Source organism: Vanessa cardui, chromosome 30 (genome assembly GCF_905220365.1).
Source record: "Vanessa cardui chromosome 30, ilVanCard2.1, whole genome shotgun sequence".
Classification (NCBI taxonomy): domain Eukaryota; kingdom Metazoa; phylum Arthropoda; class Insecta; order Lepidoptera; family Nymphalidae; genus Vanessa; species Vanessa cardui.
The window spans coordinates 2576441-2597731 of record NC_061152.1 but is presented as its reverse complement, the minus strand read 5'-3'; positions in this window follow the sequence as shown (position 1 = coordinate 2597731).

The following is a 21291-nucleotide window of genomic DNA, read 5'->3' as shown; positions in this document are numbered from 1 at the left end:
AGTGCCACGCGAAGCGCGCGCCGCACGCGCCGCACGCGTGCGCCGCCGCGAGCACGTGCCGGCCCAGGATGTGGCTGCGCAGCTTCGCGTGGTTCTGCAACACGAGACCCTCGTCTGGTGGGACTGGCTACCCATGGCCCACGGACGGCAGCACCGAGGGCAGGCGCAAGGGTTGACCCTTGATCGGACACAGGGAACTTTCCCACTCGCCTAATCCAGCTGAATACCCCATATTTTATAATGGCTACCTAAAATAATCTTAGATATATACAAAATTATTTTACTGGTATACAGGGTTATTGGTAACTCGACGTATATCCGTTAGGAGGTGATAGGGGTGACTATTTGCAATAACTTTAACCCCCATATGCATAATCCAAAAGTGAACCATTTTTGAGTTATCACGTTTTTTAGCTTTTTTGTCAAAATTCGTCAAAAATGCAATTTAAAAATGCCAGACGGAAAATGAGTTTTTTTCAATTATTTTTTTCAAAATCAAAATCAAAATAAACTTTATTCAAGTGGGCACATTTGAATATAGGCACTTTTGAATCGTCATTTTACAATTAAGTGAAGCTACCACCGGTTCGGAAAGTAGATTCTACCGAGAAGAACCGGCAAGAAACTCAGTAGTTACTCTTTTTTAACATTTAAAAAATACAACGTCATGTTAATTAAATACAATTATTTCAATTAATGTATCCTGCTTGGAAGTCAACAGGTATTAACTCCACGCTTTTTTATCATCTACAAAATCTTGTATCGAATAATATGCTTTTTCTACCAATGTATTTTTTACAAACGATTTGAATTTACTAAACGGCAAATTTAAAAATTTCTGCGGAATTTTATTATAGAAACGGATACCTTGCCCCAAGAAGGATTCATTGACTTTGCGGAGTCGGAAACTTGGCGTTATAAGCTTATCCTTACTCCTAGTGCACATACAATGATTATCACTGATTTTATCAAAGTGATCAATGTTACTGTGAATATACATAATATTGTTGTAAATATATTGCGACGCAACAGTGAGTATTCCCACTTTGTTAAAAACATCCCGAAGAGAGTCTCTAGATTCAATATCTGCAGCGTTACCCCAAAGTAATATGCCATATGACATAATACTGTGAAAATAACCAAAATAAACCAAACGAGCGGTATCAATATCAGGTAGTTGTCTAACTTTTCTAACCGCGTATGTTGCGGAGCTGAGTCTTCCTGTTAGGGATGATAAATGAGAAGTCACTTAAGTCTGGAGTCCAATTCTATTCCTAAAAACACCGTCGTATCAGCTACTTCAAGACGGTCACCATTTAAAGATATATCATAATTTTGTTTGCTAACATTAGGTAGGGTAAAAACTACACATTTTGTTTTTTGAGCATTCAAAACTAAATTATTTACTGTAAACCAATTGTGTATCTGTGATAATGCACCGTTCACATCGTCATAGTTATTTTTTTCCTGTCAACCTCAAAAATCAGCGAAGTATCGTCAGCAAACAACACTATATCACAAATACCCTTAACATAGAAAGGAAGATCATTTATATATACTAGGAATAGAAAGGGACCCAAAATTGAACCTTGTGGAACTCCCATTCTTAACGTAGATCCAGAAGACTTTATTCCATTAATGAAAACTTGCTGGATTCTTTGACTTAAATATGAAGCGATGAGATCAAGAGCTTTACCTTTAACACCGTAATATTTGAGCTTATAAAGAAGCGTTTCGTGTTCTACACAATCGAATGCTTTAGATAAATCACAGAATACTCCAATAGCGTTCTGTGATTTCTCCCAAGTATCGTAAATATGTTTGAGAAGCGCAATCCCCGCATCAGTTGTCGAGCGACCTCTTCTAAAACCGAATTGCTCACCATGAAAAATAGCATTTGTACCGAAATGGACGTGAAGTTGATTTAAAATATTTTTTTCGAAAATTTTACTTATGGATGGGAGTATTGAAATAGGCCTGTAATTACCGGGATCGCTTCTGTTTCCAGTTTTAAAAAGTGGTAAAACTTTGCTACATTTTAACAAGTTAGGAAATGAACCCGTGTCCACTCTTGTTAAAAATTACTGCTATATACGGAGCAATATCGTATATGATGTTATTAAAAAATGTTACCGAAATACCCCATATGTCGTTAGTTTTTTAATATTTACAGTTTTAAATACTTTTATGACATCTATTGCAGAAACCGTTTCAAATGAAAAATCAATAACGCATTTAGAAACACTATTATTTAATAACCTAGCTGCATTCGATGTAGATGATTTTAAATGAAATGTTATTTTATGGGGTACTTTATCAAAAAATGTTTCAAATAAATTAGCAACCTCTAATTCAGAACTCCTGTATCTACTACCTGTGTTCAATTCTATTGGTATCATTTCCTTTTTGGGTTTTCCACTAACACTACTAATAACATCCCATGTGGCTTTAATTCTATTATCAGAATTCAGGAATTTTTTCTTTAAATATAAGGACTTAGCAGAAATGCATACTGTTTTAAAAATTTTCGAATATTTAATGACGTATTCTAAAAAGGTTACGCTTCGATCGAAACAGACAGACAAAAATTGTTAAAAAATGTTATTTCGGTAGATTTACCGGCTATTTCAATATTACAAACAGACGCTCCTGTTTAATATATGTATAGATATATGTTTCCGCCTAAATCTGTATGAGTGTAACAACTATAGATACAAACTGATTTTACGTATTTTTCAGGTTTTATCATGGAAGATGATTATTGGAGCTACCGAAACAATAAATCGAGAGATAATAAAAAAAAAAAAAAATTTCATGTAAATAAAAAGAAAAATGATAAAATTAAATACTAAACATAAACATTATTTTATTTTACTAAAATTCAACTCCATACCGATGTCTTTAGAATATATAGGATTTTTTAAATATAAATTTAATCGATTCCGTGTTTGTGCTGTCTGTACAGTCCGCTTCAAATAAGAATAGAAACGTCAATTTCAAATGATGGCGATCCGTCAACTGTCATTTGAAATGTACGGCTTGCAAAACAAAATTTCTATATATATATATATTTTTTTTTTTTTGCATGATACCGTTATTGACTTGTGATGTCTGTGTCGTCATTTTATGTTATCTGTTTTTGGTGTCCTGGAACAAATCCCTGACATTTTTCAAAGCCAAGCACCGAACAATTTCCCTGTACAACATGTATTCATTTTTTCCTTTAGATTCTTTCGTAATAAAAATTAAAGGGAAAGTCTTGTCGTAATGATTGAGTTACTTCACAAAAACAAAAAAAATCTTTTTTTTACTTAAATATATCGGAAAATATCAACAATAGGGGGAAAAGTTTGGTATAAAAAAGGTGGGAAATTTTGTTCTCTACAAAAAAGCTTTCTTCGGTTTTTAACGTAAAACTTACCGTTTCCGAGATGTATGCAAAAAAACGTTTTCCAAGATGGCGGCTAACGCTCGAGGTTTCGGGTGACAGAAATTCGGTTTTATACTTGGGGGGCACCCTCCGACGTAATCCAATCGAAAAATCACGTATAAGGATTTTATGCAGAGCGGACCGATTTTTGGTGCTAAAATTCCTGGACTAATAGTATTTTTTCTACACCCTTATTTTTAAGTAAAAAAATAAGGGGGTCAAAAGCGAGCAATAGAGTCTTACGTGGTAAATGGTTATGAGTTTAAAACGGTTATTTATTAACGAAAGTTGGAAATAATACAATATAAAATGCATATTTAAACGTTTGTCACGTGACACAAAACGCCCCTGATTGGCCGGGCTTATGATGAAGTCACTTACTTATTAACCTTGCTTGCCTTCTATATGTACCACAGATTAAAAATACAGGCAAGTGACGTCATCGGCCCCATTGTAGCCCCATATTGTCCCAGGAGCGTTTTCGCGCGCTAATTTTAAACATGATATTTATCGGCAAAAAGAAGAATTTTCATTTTTAAAGTCCCGACAAAATCGGTCCAGCCGTTCCAGAGATAAGCTGGAACAAACAGACAGACGAAAATTGTAAAAAATATTATTTTGGTATATGTATACACATGCATTGAGACACTCCAATTTTATTATATGTATAGTTTTCCTTTAATAGTAAGCCAACACACTGTACAATATTCCAATCCAATCCATCAGCCGATTTTACTAAATAATATAAAATGGATTTTAAAAACCAGTCAAATAGCCTATTATGTTTCTATTTTTCACTGAGTGGATCTTCTTTTGGCTAAACTACACTGCTGCACACTATTTATTGTTTAATATTATTTTAATTATTAATTTTTACTCTCAAAATTTGTTCTGTTGTATTTTTAGTTATTATTATTTCTTCTCTTGTTTGATGTATTTTAGGATAAGTGCTACTTTGTTATGTTACGTTTCTTATGTTGTGTGAAAGTCGTGTAATTTGCTCAATAAATGTTTAATATTATTATGATTTTTAACATTTAATGTTTCTCCTCTTTCGAGGGTGTTTAAACCAAAAACGCGGGCAGCCAAGTGATGAGGAGAGTTTAAACTAAAAACTTAAAATCGTGGACGATGATGGTGAAGATGACATAAATCTTGGGTGATACGGCAGGCGTTAAGAATTATGGCTTTCTGGAGCATGTGGCGTATATATGCGGACATTTGTGAGGTGGTCAAACTCTTTGTTAGAGATTTCGGTGCGATACCTGTCGATGAGAGGACTATTGGGACTATGTGAACTGTTTGTGCTTTCCATTCAGGGCTGTATTTAGGGGAGGGCAACCGGGGCAACTGCCCTGGGGCCTCCACATTAGTGGGGGCCACAGTTTTCAGCAAGTTAACAAATACCAAGATATAGTCAAATTATAATAATGTTATTATTTAATATTTTAAAAATTACCAATACAAATAAATAAATCATAGCTTACTGATTGAAATAAAAAAAAATAATTAATTTATGATAATATAATTATTAGGTTGTCTACGCTTCTGTTTGTCTAGGGCCCCCACTGCTTTGTGGCCCGGGGGCCTCCAGACCTTTAAATCCGGCTCTGTTTCCATTGCGTTTTAATTTCTATAGCAAGGTCTTGATGTTTACTGTAATCTCAGTAGTTCGGGATGGCCAAAATAATATTATCGTTTTACAATGATGTTCCAACCTCTCTATCTTTTGTTACAATCCCACACTATCGTCCAATTGTTTTCTATTGACAGCTCAATCATATTTAAAATAAGAAATAGTGTTACATGCCAGTATTAAATGCTATGCCATATAAAATAATATTAATTACAATAATAATTGTATATAATAAAGTAAATTCAATAGCCCCTGCTATACTAATAATATGCAATAGTAATGTGATACAAATTATGATATAGAATCAAATGTCATGACACCGTATTGAAGGCTAAGGTTACTCTCGTAACGTTAATTAATTTTTCAGAGATTCTGGTTTGTACGTTGTGTGAATTAGGGTCAGCTACGTCAATCAAATAAACAGTTCTATTGGTTTTGTCGTGAACGGTGATATGTGGTCTATTATTTTATATCATATATGTATATATAATTATAAATTTGTATTCTTATGCATATATATATAACATTTTATCTATGTTCTTGTTTTATTATTATTACTATCGTATTTATTGTTACCGTCTTCATGACTTTCTATTTGGCCTAAAGGTTGACTGGCAGAGAATGCCTTCAGGCATTAAGTCCGCCTTTTGTCACAACTCATGTTATTGGTCAATAAAGTATTTTAAATAAATAATATATGGTCTTGTCAGTTATTATCGTTGTATCCCAGTAGATTTCATAGTTTCTGTTGTCTAATACACTTTGCGGCTTATATTTGTTGTGTGGGGGGGGGTGCAAATGAAAGGCGGCAGTCGGTCAGTCGCGTGTACCGGCGTGCTTCTGGCGCACGTGGCGCGACAGGCACGAGTGCCACGCGAAGCGCGCGCCGCACGCGCCGCACGCGTGCGCCGCCGCGCGCACGTGCCGGCCCAGGATGTGGCTGCGCAGCTTCGCGTGGTTCTGCAACACGAGACCCTCGTCTGGTGGGACTGGCTACCCATGGCCCGAGGACGGCAGCGCCGAGGGCAGGCGCAAGGGTTGACCCTGATCGGGCACAGGGAACTACTTTCCCACTCGCCTAATCTACCTAAATACCCCATATTTTATAATGGCTACCTAAAATAATCTTAGATATATACAAAATTATTTTACTGGTATACAGGGTTATTGGTAACTCGACGTATATCCGTTAGGAGGTGATAGGGGTGACTATTTGCAATAACATTAACCCCCATACGCATGATCCAAAAGTGAACCATTTTTGAGTTATCACGTCTTTTAGCTTTTTTTCAAAATTCTTCAAAAATGGAATTTACAAATGCCAGACGGAAAATGAGTGTTTTTCAATTATTTTTAGATTTTTTTCCTCAAAAATGCCTTAAAAACTAAAGAAACATTATGAAACTTGACCTGCAGATTAATTTAAAAACATAACCGTTTTCTTAGCTTTTTAAACATGTATAAAAGAAGGAAATTATTTAAAATCAATCGAAACAAAATGATCAGAAATGACGCTGGTGGAAATTCGTAGTCGAACATGAACGAATTCTTACGAAAGGTCGCTCTTTAAAATTCTAACAAAATTAACTAAAAATAAAAACCAATGAAAAAAAACTTACTTACTTATTAAACTGACATATTTAATACAAATTTAAAATAAAATTTAGAAACAGAAACAGTTCAATAGCTAAGTTATAAAAAAGACATTTTGTAATATAGCCTAAATAAAGTATTAATAAGCGAATCCGGGAAACTCTCTATAACAGAGCACAGCACACACAGCATGTTCTACAATGAATAATGCAGGATTCTATCCTTACTATTATCCTCACGAAGAAGTCTGTGAAAGGAAAGTTATATTTTGGAAATTCGTATTCTGATAATTGTGTAATCTGTACTTAGCAATCTTCTGCGGGCTATATTGGTGAAACGCCGTATACTAGGGATTTGATTTGATCCATGACATAGAAATCAACCGGCGCTTAATGCGGACTCCTTTCAGGAGACGAAATGGCTCTACTCTACAATTAGAAAAATGGCTGTCAAATCGCGTAACATTAATATCAATGTATGCATGACCTCTGTCTCTGGTATATGATATTTTGTCTCGTAATCTTCTTTCTTTAAGTAAATCTTCGAGGAGGACATCACATGAGGATATTTTTGTACACTTTCTCACTCCCATGAACATGTCATTATGATAGTAGTAATCCCATCTTGATCGAATTTGGCTTCTAACGGTTCAGAGTTCTTTTCCAAACAAGACGCGACTCCTGAATCCGCATTAAGCACAAATTTATAAAAAATAACTTTTCGTTTCAGAGACTTCTTCGTGAGGATAATAGTAAGGATAGAATCCTGCATTATGCAGTGTATAACAGAGCACAGCACGTGCTCTAACGAGTTTCCAATAACCCTGTATATGTATATAGCTTTCATATATCAAATATCAACGTCAGAACCCAAGAGCATATACCTAAGCCATGAAGAATTGATTTTTTCTTTCTGCCTGAAAAAGAAGAATTTTCGGCCGAGACTGATTCGTATATCATAAAATTAGTAGGGATTTTTGTATACCAGCTGTGCCCACGACATATGACGAAATATTATTGTAGCCTAAGTTACTCCTTATTATATCAGTTATCTGCCAGTGAAAGTCCCGACAAAATCGGTTCAGCCGTTCCAGAGATAAGCCGAAACAAACAAACAAACAGATAGATAGACAAAATAGATTTCATTTAATAGTAAGCCAACACACTGTACAATATTCCAATCCATTGGACACAAGACTTCTGTCTGTTTGTTCCGGCCAATCTCTGGAACGGCTGGACCGGTTTTGACGGGACTTTCACTAGCAGATAACTGATATAATAAGGAGTAACTTGGGCTACAATAATACTTTTTTGTTTAATTATTGTTTATTCTAGCTCACGGGCAGTTCGCATTCGTAGGAGACCACTGAAAATCAGTGTAGAAGCAACTATGTTTCTATTTTTCACTAAGTGGATCGCCTTTTGGCAAAACTACACCGCTGCACACTATTTATTGTTTAATATTATTTTAATTATTAATTTTCAACCGACTTCCAAAAGGAGGAGGTTATCAATTCGTCTGTATTTTTTTTTTGTTTTTTTTTTTATGTTTGTTACCTCATAACTTTTCACTGGGTGGACCGATTTTGATAATTTTTTTTTTGTTTGAAAGGTAGTGCTTCCCGTGGGGTCCCATTTTTTTTAAATTTTTTTCCGATGATGGTATCCATATGAAAACGACATAAGTCTTAAATTTGCATTATGTATATGCGCGACAAATAGGTGAATAACTGAAAATCACGTTAACCAATTTTGATAATTCTTTTTTTATTATAAAATATATACTTCAAGGGTAATTTGGTGAAAGTTTGGTAAGGTTCTGAGCACAGGATCCATGACAAAGTAACGGAACGGAAAGGAACGGAACGATTCTGAGGAGCACGTTAGCGATACTCAGTCGAATCTCTTATTTATAGGTTATTTGGATATTTGAGTCACCTTCCGTAATGTGGTTATGTTTATGTAATTATCATAGTCGAATATTATAATCAACTAGCTACCCACCCCGGCTTCGCACGGGTGCAATACTGATACTAAATATATTACAAAATTTGTTTATTTACGACATCACATCGCAAACTTCTAAAATTATCAGTGTTTCTTTACTATATTGTTCATGTATTATATACACAAACCTTCCCCTTGAATCACACTATCTTTTAAAAAAAACCGCATCAAAATCCGTTGCGAAGATTTAAAGATATAGGGACAGAGAAAGCGACTTTGTTTTATACTATGTAGTGATGGAACTCCTATACGGCTCGCAGTTAGGGTGCGATATGGGGCAGAATTTCTTACTATCTTTAATCAAATTTTGTGTATGTGATGTGATGTCATATGATGTACGAAATATAGTCGGCCTTTTTCAAATTTTTTTTGCTGAATTCGATTACAGCTCTTTCGAGGGATCCTTGTAGTTTACGCCGCGTGACGTATTAAATCTGCATTTTCGAAAGTTTATTTTTGCTTTATTCGCAAGTTTCCTTTGAAATTGTCCTCGAAGTAGTTTCTGACTCATATAAACGGAACGCTTAATCTATCCATATTAAAAAAAATTAGTCAACATCAGCTTCACTTAAAATCAAAAAATAAATAAAAATTTTAACAAAAAGAAAAACCGACTTCAAACAAAACACTATTTTAAAACAATGAATATGCACGAAAAAGTAATAAAAATAATTGCGTATTCAACATATTTTTTAGAGTCTTCCTAAGTTAAATGAAATGAAAAATATTAGACTACTTAAAAGTCGATTAACGATTATATCATGTAGTTATAATTATTGTTATATTTGGAGTCGGTGTCAGCCAACAAAACCCTACAGTATATCTATCAAAAAACAATACGAGAATACTTTAACAAATATGTTTTTTACAAATTAACTTTTACACAAAATATACTGGATCAATCAAGGGGCTCGTATCGCTTCTTTCTTTTGATTGTTTGGGCAAGGGCACCGTGGCTGACACCGGCTCCAAATATACCAATAATTATAACTACATGATTTAATCGTTAATCGACTTTTAAGTAGTCTAATATTTTTCATTTCATTTAACTAAGGAAGACTCTAAAAAATATGTTGAATACGCAATTATTTTTATTACTTTTTCGTGCATATTCATTTGTTTTAAAATAGTGTTTTGTTTGAAGTCGGTTTTTCTTTTTGTTAAAATTTTTAATACTCTCAAAACTTGTTCTGTTGTATTTTTAGTTATTATTATTTCTTCTCTTGTTTGATGTATTTTAGGATAAGTGCTACTTTGTTATGTTACGTTTCTTATGTTGTGTGAAAGTCGTGTAATTTGCTCAATAAATGTTTATTATTATTATGATTTTTAACATTTAATGTTTCTCCTCTTTCGAGGGTGTTTAAACCAAAAACGCGGGCAGCCAAGTGATGAGGAGAGTTTAAACTAAAAACTTAAAATCGTGGACGATGATGGTGAAGATGACATAAATCTTGGGTGATACGGCAGGCGTTAAGAATTATGGCTTTCTGGAGCATGTGGCGTATATATGCGGACATTTGTGAGGTGGTCAAACTCTTTGTTAGAGATTTCGGTGCGATACCTGTCGATGAAAGGACTATTGGACTATGTGAACTGTTTGTGCTTTCCATTCAGGGCTGTATTTAGGGGAGGGCAACCGGGGCAACTGCCCTGGGGCCTCCACATTAGTGGGGGCCACAGTTTTCAGCAAGTTAACAAATACCAAGATATAGTCAAATTATAATAATGTTATTATTTAATATTTTAAAAATTACCAATACAAATAAATAAATCATAGCTTACTGATTGAAATAAAAAAAAATAATTAATTTATGATAATATAATTATTAGGTTGTCTACGCTTCTGTTTGTCTAGGGCCCCCACTGCTTTGTGGCCCGGGGGCCTCCAGACCTTTAAATCCGGCTCTGTTTCCATTGCGTTTTAATTTCTATAGCAAGGTCTTGATGTTTACTGTAATCTCAGTAGTTCGGGATGGCCAAAATAATATTATCGTTTTACAATGATGTTCCAACCTCTCTATCTTTTGTTACAATCCCACACTATCGTCCAATTGTTTTCTATTGACAGCTCAATCATATTTAAAATAAGAAATAGTGTTACATGCCAGTATTAAATGCTATGCCATATAAAATAATATTAATTACAATAATAATTGTATATAATAAAGTAAATTCAATAGCCCCTGCTATACTAATAATATGCAATAGTAATGTGATACAAATTATGATATAGAATCAAATGTCATGACACCGTATTGAAGGCTAAGGTTACTCTCGTAACGTTAATTAATTTTTCAGAGATTCTGGTTTGTACGTTGTGTGAATTAGGGTCAGCTACGTCAATCAAATAAACAGTTCTATTGGTTTTGTCGTGAACGGTGATATGTGGTCTATTATTTTATATCATATATGTATATATAATTATAAATGTGTATTCTTATGCATATATACAATATTTTATCTATGTTCTTGTTTTATTATTATTACAATCGTATTTATTATAAAATTTATTGCTACCGCCTTCATGACTTTCTATTTGGCCTAAAGGTTGACTGGTAGATAATGCCTTCAGGCATTAAGTCCGCCTTTTGTCACAACTCATGTTATTGGTCAATAAAGTATTTTAAATAAATAAATAATATATGGTCTTGTCAGTTATTATCGTTGTATCCCAGTAGATTTCATAGTTTCCGTTGTCTAATACACTTTGCGGCTTATATTTGTTGTGGGGGGGGGGGGGGGTGCAAATGAAAGGCGGCAGTCGGTCAGTCGCGTGTACCGGCGTGCTTCTGGCGCACGTGGCGCGACAGGCACGAGTGCCACGCGAAGCGCGCGCCGCACGCGCCGCACGCGTGCGCCGCCGCGCGCACGTGCCGGCCCAGGATGTGGCTGCGCAGCTTCGCGTGGTTCTGCAACACGAGACCCTCGTCTGGTGGGACTGGCTACCCATGGCCCGAGGACGGCAGCGCCGAGGGCAGGCGCAAGGGTTGACCCTTGATCGGGCACAGGGAACTTTCCCACTCGCCTAATCCAGCTAAATGCCCCATATTTTATAATGGTTACCTAAAATAATCTTAGATATATACAAAATTATTTTACTGGTATATATGTATATAGCCAATGATGTTGTAGTAAACAGATGTGTTATTAACGCGCAAAAAGTGAAGACTAGAAAACGTCTTAATTGGGACGTTTGCCTTTAGTCGTTTTACGTGGTAAAAAAGTCTTAAAACTTTCCCTTTCGCCTAATCCAGCTAAATACCCCATATTTTAATAATAATTGTGTTCCGGTTTGAAGGGTGAGCCAGTGTAACTACAGGCACAAGGGACATAACATCTTAGTTCCCAAGGTTGGTGGCGCATGGACGATGTAATGAATAGTTAATATTTCTTACAGCTCTATTGTCTATGGGTGATGGTGACCACTTACCATCAGGTGGCCCATATGCTCGTCCGCCAACATAAAACATAAAAAAATTCATACATATGAGACAACATCACATACATTACTCTGATCCCAATGTGAGTAGCTAACGCACTTGTGTTATGGAAGATCAGAAGCAACGACGGCACCACAAACACCCAGACCGAAACTACAGAAAACTAATGGTAATCTACTTCGACTCGGCCGGGAATCGAACCCGGGACCTCAGAGTGGCGTACCCATGAAAACCGGTGTACACATCACTCGACCATGAAGGTCGTCGAAATTTTTTAAAATTGCTACCTATAATAATCTTAGATATATACAAAATTATTTTACTGGTATATGTGTATATAGCCAATGATGTTCTAGTAAACAGATATGTCATTAACGCGCAAAAAGTGAAGACTAGAAAACGTCCTAATTGGGATCTTTAGTCGTTTTACGTAGCAATACGTTATAATACATCATAATTACGTAGTGATACGTTTTGCGTAATTAAAACATCTTGTTATCCCTTTTACTTATTGTTTTTATCAAGCTATTCTTTTTACTTTTAACGAAATGTAAAAATAAACTAAAATAAACGGTCCCCGGTGCGGCACACTGTTTTCTGTTGTTTAGTATGGATATATCATATCTGTTTATTAGAATATCATTGTACATAGCTTTCACATATCACATATCAACGTCAGAACCCAAGAGCATATACCTAAGCCATGAGAAACTGATTTTTTCTTTCTGCCCGATTAAGAGTTAAGGAAGGAGTACGCGCTTTTCTTGAAGGTACCCAAGTCGTATCAGAAAAAATCGAAAAGCTTCCATAGAGTTGTGCGATATAGAAAACGTCTCAAAAATAGCGCCGTTATTTTCTGCATTTTTGCTGTTGACTTCCAAGCAGGATATATTAATTTAAATAATCGTATTTAACTATCTGGACTTTGTATTTTTTAAATGTTGAAAAAGAGTAACTACTGAGTTTCTCGCCGGTTCCTCTCGGTGGAATCTACTTTCCGAACCGGTGGTAGCTTCAATTAATTGTTAACGATTCAATAGTGTTTGTGTAATAGTATTTTTTCTACCCCCTTATTTTTAAGTAAAAAAATAAGGGGGTCAAAAGCGAGCAAAAAGAGTCTTACGTAGTAAATAAATGGCCCCAAGCAGATATAACGCGCGAAAATGTAAATTCAAATATTCATAACAAATAACAAACGTTAGTAAACGTGTACTTTTGTGTGTTACACCGTAAAATGTGTTTTTAAATATGCTATTTGACAATTCGAAAATTAAAGTGTCAATTATTGTAATCAGTATATAATATGAGTTTAAAAATGGTTAATTATTAACGAAAGTTGAAAATAATACGTAATTTATTCAAAAAACTATAAATAAATATGCATATTTAAACGTTTGTCACGTGACACAAAACTTTCCTGATTGGCTGGGCTTATGATGAAGTCACTTGCTTATTAACCTTGCTTGCCTTCTGTATATACCACAGATTAAAATACAGGCAAGTGACGTCACCGGCCCCAAGGCAGCGCCATATTGTGCCAGGAGCGTTTTCGCGCGCTATTTAGATATAGAATTTTAAATATGATATTTTTCGGCAAAAAGAAGAATTTTCGGCCGAGACAGATTCGTATATATTAGTAGAGATTTATTTGTATACTAGCTGTGCCCGCGACCTTGTACGCGTTTGAATTTAACAAAAAGAAATATTATTGTAACCTAAGTTACTCCTTATTATATCAGTTATCTTCACTGTAGTTAACTTCAAGGAGTAACTTGGACTACAATCATATTTTTTGTTTAATTATTGTTTATTCTAGCTCACGGGCAGTTCGTATTCGTAGGAGACCGCTGAAAATCAGTGTAGAAGTAATTATCTTTCTATTTTTCACTGAGTGGATCGCCTTTTGGCTAAATTACACCACTGCACACTATTTATTGTTCAATATTATTTTAATTATTAATTTTTACTCTCAAAACTTGTTCTGTTTTATTTTTAGTTATTATTTTTTTTTCTTGTTCGATGTATTTTAGGATAAGTGCTACTTTGTTATGTTACGTTTCTTATGTTGTGTGAAAGTCGTGTAATTTGCTCAATAAATGTTTATTATTATTACATATTTTAACATTTAATGTTTCTCCTCTTTCGAGGGTGTTTAAACCTAAAACGCGGGCAGCCAAGTGATAAGGAGTGTTTAAACTAAAATCGTGGACGATGATGATGAAGATGACATAAATTTCCGGGTGATACGGCATGTGTTAAGCATTATGGCTTTCTGGAGCATGTGGCGTATATATGCGGACATTTGAGAGGTGGTCAAACTCTTTGTTAGAGATTTCGGTGCGATACCTGTCGATGAAAGGACTATTGGGACTATGTCAACTGTTTGTGCTTTCCATTCAGGGCTGTATTTAGGGGAGGGCAACCGGGGCAACTGCCCTGGGGCCTCCACATTAGTGGGGGCCACAGTTTTCAGCAAGTTAACAAATACCAAGATATAGTCAAATTATAATAATGTTATTATTTAATATTTTAAAAATTACCAATACAAATAAATAAATCATAGCTTACTGATTGAAATAAAAAAAAAATTAATTTATGATAATATAATTATTAGGTTGTCTACGCTTCTGTTTGTCTAGGGCCCCCACTGCTTTGTGGCCCGGGGGCCTCCAGACCTTTAAATCCGGCTCTGTTTCCATTGCGTTTTAATTTCTATAGCAAGGTCTTGATGTTTACTGTAATCTCAGTAGTTCGGGATGGCCAAAATAATATTATCGTTTTACAATGATGTTCCAACCTCTCTATCTTTTGTTACAATCCCACACTATCGTCCAATTGTTTTCTATTGACAGCTCAATCATATTTAAAATAAGAAATAGTGTTACATGCCAGTATTAAATGCTATGCCATATAAAATAATATTAATTACAATAATAATTGTATATAATAAAGTAAATTCAATAGCCCCTGCTATACTAATAATATGCAATAGTAATGTGATACAAATTATGATATAGAATCAAATGTCATGACACCGTATTGAAGGCTAAGGTTACTCTCGTAACGTTACTTAATGTTTCAGAGATTGTGGTTTGTACGTTGTGTGAATTAGGGTCAGCTACGTCAATCAAATAAACAGTTCTATTGGTTTTGTCGTGAACGGTGATATGTGGTCTATTATTTTATATCATATATGTATATATAATTATAAATGTGTATTCTTATGCATATATACAATATTTTATCTATGTTCTTGTTTTATTATTATTACAATCGTATTTATTATAAAATTTATTGCTACCGCCTTCATGACTTTCTATTTGGCCTAAAGGTTGACTGGTAGATAATGCCTTCAGGCATTAAGTCCGCCTTTTGTCACAACTCATGTTATTGGTCAATAAAGTATTTTAAATAAATAAATAATATATGGTCTTGTCAGTTATTATCGTTGTATCCCAGTAGATTTCATAGTTTCCGTTGTCTAATACACTTTGCGGCTTATATTTGTTGTGGGGGGGGGGGGGGTGCAAATGAAAGGCGGCAGTCGGTCAGTCGCGTGTACCGGCGTGCTTCTGGCGCACGTGGCGCGACAGGCACGAGTGCCACGCGAAGCGCGCGCCGCACGCGCCGCACGCGTGCGCCGCCGCGCGCACGTGCCGGCCCAGGATGTGGCTGCGCAGCTTCGCGTGGTTCTGCAACACGAGACCCTCGTCTGGTGGGACTGGCTACCCATGGCCCGAGGACGGCAGCGCCGAGGGCAGGCGCAAGGGTTGACCCTTGATCGGGCACAGGGAACTTTCCCACTCGCCTAATCCAGCTAAATGCCCCATATTTTATAATGGTTACCTAAAATAATCTTAGATATATACAAAATTATTTTACTGGTATATATGTATATAGCCAATGATGTTGTAGTAAACAGATGTGTTATTAACGCGCAAAAAGTGAAGACTAGAAAACGTCTTAATTGGGACGTTTGCCTTTAGTCGTTTTACGTGGTAAAAAAGTCTTAAAACTTTCCCTTTCGCCTAATCCAGCTAAATACCCCATATTTTAATAATAATTGTGTTCCGGTTTGAAGGGTGAGCCAGTGTAACTACAGGCACAAGGGACATAACATCTTAGTTCCCAAGGTTGGTGGCGCATGGACGATGTAATGAATAGTTAATATTTCTTACAGCTCTATTGTCTATGGGTGATGGTGACCACTTACCATCAGGTGGCCCATATGCTCGTCCGCCAACATAAAACATAAAAAAATTCATACATATGAGACAACATCACATACATTACTCTGATCCCAATGTGAGTAGCTAACGCACTTGTGTTATGGAAGATCAGAAGCAACGACGGCACCACAAACACCCAGACCGAAACTACAGAAAACTAATGGTAATCTACTTCGACTCGGCCGGGAATCGAACCCGGGACCTCAGAGTGGCGTACCCATGAAAACCGGTGTACACATCACTCGACCATGAAGGTCGTCGAAATTTTTTAAAATTGCTACCTATAATAATCTTAGATATATACAAAATTATTTTACTGGTATATGTGTATATAGCCAATGATGTTCTAGTAAACAGATATGTCATTAACGCGCAAAAAGTGAAGACTAGAAAACGTCCTAATTGGGATCTTTAGTCGTTTTACGTAGCAATACGTTATAATACATCATAATTACGTAGTGATACGTTTTGCGTAATTAAAACATCTTGTTATCCCTTTTACTTATTGTTTTTATCAAGCTATTCTTTTTACTTTTAACGAAATGTAAAAATAAACTAAAATAAACGGTCCCCGGTGCGGCACACTGTTTTCTGTTGTTTAGTATGGATATATCATATCTGTTTATTAGAATATCATTGTACATAGCTTTCACATATCACATATCAACGTCAGAACCCAAGAGCATATACCTAAGCCATGAGAAACTGATTTTTTCTTTCTGCCCGATTAAGAGTTAAGGAAGGAGTACGCGCTTTTCTTGAAGGTACCCAAGTCGTATCAGAAAAAATCGAAAAGCTTCCATAGAGTTGTGCGATATAGAAAACGTCTCAAAAATAGCGCCGTTATTTTCTGCATTTTTGCTGTTGACTTCCAAGCAGGATATATTAATTTAAATAATCGTATTTAACTATCTGGACTTTGTATTTTTTAAATGTTGAAAAAGAGTAACTACTGAGTTTCTCGCCGGTTCCTCTCGGTGGAATCTACTTTCCGAACCGGTGGTAGCTTCAATTAATTGTTAACGATTCAATAGTGTTTGTGTAATAGTATTTTTTCTACCCCCTTATTTTTAAGTAAAAAAATAAGGGGGTCAAAAGCGAGCAAAAAGAGTCTTACGTAGTAAATAAATGGCCCCAAGCAGATATAACGCGCGAAAATGTAAATTCAAATATTCATAACAAATAACAAACGTTAGTAAACGTGTACTTTTGTGTGTTACACCGTAAAATGTGTTTTTAAATATGCTATTTGACAATTCGAAAATTAAAGTGTCAATTATTGTAATCAGTATATAATATGAGTTTAAAAATGGTTAATTATTAACGAAAGTTGAAAATAATACGTAATTTATTCAAAAAACTATAAATAAATATGCATATTTAAACGTTTGTCACGTGACACAAAACTTTCCTGATTGGCTGGGCTTATGATGAAGTCACTTGCTTATTAACCTTGCTTGCCTTCTGTATATACCACAGATTAAAATACAGGCAAGTGACGTCACCGGCCCCAAGGCAGCGCCATATTGTGCCAGGAGCGTTTTCGCGCGCTATTTAGATATAGAATTTTAAATATGATATTTTTCGGCAAAAAGAAGAATTTTCGGCCGAGACAGATTCGTATATATTAGTAGAGATTTATTTGTATACTAGCTGTGCCCGCGACCTTGTACGCGTTTGAATTTAACAAAAAGAAATATTATTGTAACCTAAGTTACTCCTTATTATATCAGTTATCTTCACTGTAGTTAACTTCAAGGAGTAACTTGGACTACAATCATATTTTTTGTTTAATTATTGTTTATTCTAGCTCACGGGCAGTTCGTATTCGTAGGAGACCGCTGAAAATCAGTGTAGAAGTAATTATCTTTCTATTTTTCACTGAGTGGATCGCCTTTTGGCTAAATTACACCACTGCACACTATTTATTGTTCAATATTATTTTAATTATTAATTTTTACTCTCAAAACTTGTTCTGTTTTATTTTTAGTTATTATTTTTTTTTCTTGTTCGATGTATTTTAGGATAAGTGCTACTTTGTTATGTTACGTTTCTTATGTTGTGTGAAAGTCGTGTAATTTGCTCAATAAATGTTTATTATTATTACATATTTTAACATTTAATGTTTCTCCTCTTTCGAGGGTGTTTAAACCTAAAACGCGGGCAGCCAAGTGATAAGGAGTGTTTAAACTAAAATCGTGGACGATGATGATGAAGATGACATAAATTTCCGGGTGATACGGCATGTGTTAAGCATTATGGCTTTCTGGAGCATGTGGCGTATATATGCGGACATTTGAGAGGTGGTCAAACTCTTTGTTAGAGATTTCGGTGCGATACCTGTCGATGAAAGGACTATTGGGACTATGTCAACTGTTTGTGCTTTCCATTCAGGGCTGTATTTAGGGGAGGGCAACCGGGGCAACTGCCCTGGGGCCTCCACATTAGTGGGGGCCACAGTTTTCAGCAAGTTAACAAATACCAAGATATAGTCAAATTATAATAATGTTATTATTTAATATTTTAAAAATTACCAATACAAATAAATAAATCATAGCTTACTGATTGAAATAAAAAAAAAATTAATTTATGATAATATAATTATTAGGTTGTCTACGCTTCTGTTTGTCTAGGGCCCCCACTGCTTTGTGGCCCGGGGGCCTCCAGACCTTTAAATCCGGCTCTGTTTCCATTGCGTTTTAATTTCTATAGCAAGGTCTTGATGTTTACTGTAATCTCAGTAGTTCGGGATGGCCAAAATAATATTATCGTTTTACAATGATGTTCCAACCTCTCTATCTTTTGTTACAATCCCACACTATCGTCCAATTGTTTTCTATTGACAGCTCAATCATATTTAAAATAAGAAATAGTGTTACATGCCAGTATTAAATGCTATGCCATATAAAATAATATTAATTACAATAATAATTGTATATAATAAAGTAAATTCAATAGCCCCTGCTATACTAATAATATGCAATAGTAATGTGATACAAATTATGATATAGAATCAAATGTCATGACACCGTATTGAAGGCTAAGGTTACTCTCGTAACGTTACTTAATGTTTCAGAGATTGTGGTTTGTACGTTGTGTGAATTAGGGTCAGCTACGTCAATCAAATAAACAGTTCTATTGGTTTTGTCGTGAACGGTGATATGTGGTCTATTATTTTATATCATATATGTATATATAATTATAAATGTGTATTCTTATGCATATATACAATATTTTATCTATGTTCTTGTTTTATTATTATTACAATCGTATTTATTATAAAATTTATTGCTACCGCCTTCATGACTTTCTATTTGGCCTAAAGGTTGACTGGTAGATAATGCCTTCAGGCATTAAGTCCGCCTTTTGTCACAACTCATGTTATTGGTCAATAAAGTATTTTAAATAAATAAATAATATATGGTCTTGTCAGTTATTATCGTTGTATCCCAGTAGATTTCATAGTTTCCGTTGTCTAATACACTTTGCGGCTTATATTTGTTGTGGGGGGGGGGGGGGGGGGGGGTGCAAATGAAAGGCGGCAGTCGGTCAGTCGCGTGTACCGGCGTGCTTCTGGCGCACGTGGCGCGACAGGCACGAGTGCCACGCGAAGCGCGCGCCGCACGCGCCGCACGCGTGCGCCGCCGCGCGCACGTGCCGGCCCAGGATGTGGCTGCGCAGCTTCGCGTGGTTCTGCAACACGAGACCCTCGTCTGGTGGGACTGGCTACCCATGGCCCGAGGACGGCAGCGCCGAGGGCAGGCGCAAGGGTTGACCCTTGATCGGGCACAGGGAACTTTCCCACTCGCCTAATCCAGCTAAATGCCCCATATTTTATAATGGTTACCTAAAATAATCTTAGATATATACAAAATTATTTTACTGGTATATATGTATATAGCCAATGATGTTGTAGTAAACAGATGTGTTATTAACGCGCAAAAAGTGAAGACTAGAAAACGTCTTAATTGGGACGTTTGCCTTTAGTCGTTTTACGTGGTAAAAAAGTCTTAAAACTTTCCCTTTCGCCTAATCCAGCTAAATACCCCATATTTTAATAATAATTGTGTTCCGGTTTGAAGGGTGAGCCAGTGTAACTACAGGCACAAGGGACATAACATCTTAGTTCCCAAGGTTGGTGGCGCATGGACGATGTAATGAATAGTTAATATTTCTTACAGCTCTATTGTCTATGGGTGATGGTGACCACTTACCATCAGGTGGCCCATATGCTCGTCCGCCAACATAAAACATAAAAAAATTCATACATATGAGACAACATCACATACATTACTCTGATCCCAATGTGAGTAGCTAACGCACTTGTGTTATGGAAGATCAGAAGCAACGACGGCACCACAAACACCCAGACCGAAACTACAGAAAACTAATGGTAATCTACTTCGACTCGGCCGGGAATCGAACCCGGGACCTCAGAGTGGCGTACCCATGAAAACCGGTGTACACATCACTCGACCATGAAGGTCGTCGAAATTTTTTAAAATTGCTACCTATAATAATCTTAGATATATACAAAATTATTTTACTGGTATATGTGTATATAGCCAATGATGTTCTAGTAAACAGATATGTCATTAACGCGCAAAAAGTGAAGACTAGAAAACGTCCTAATTGGGATCTTTAGTCGTTTTACGTAGCAATACGTTATAATACATCATAATTACGTAGTGATACGTTTTGCGTAATTAAAACATCTTGTTATCCCTTTTACTTATTGTTTTTATCAAGCTATTCTTTTTACTTTTAACGAAATGTAAAAATAAACTAAAATAAACGGTCCCCGGTGCGGCACACTGTTTTCTGTTGTTTAGTATGGATATATCATATCTGTTTATTAGAATATCATTGTACATAGCTTTCACATATCACATATCAACGTCAGAACCCAAGAGCATATACCTAAGCCATGAGAAACTGATTTTTTCTTTCTGCC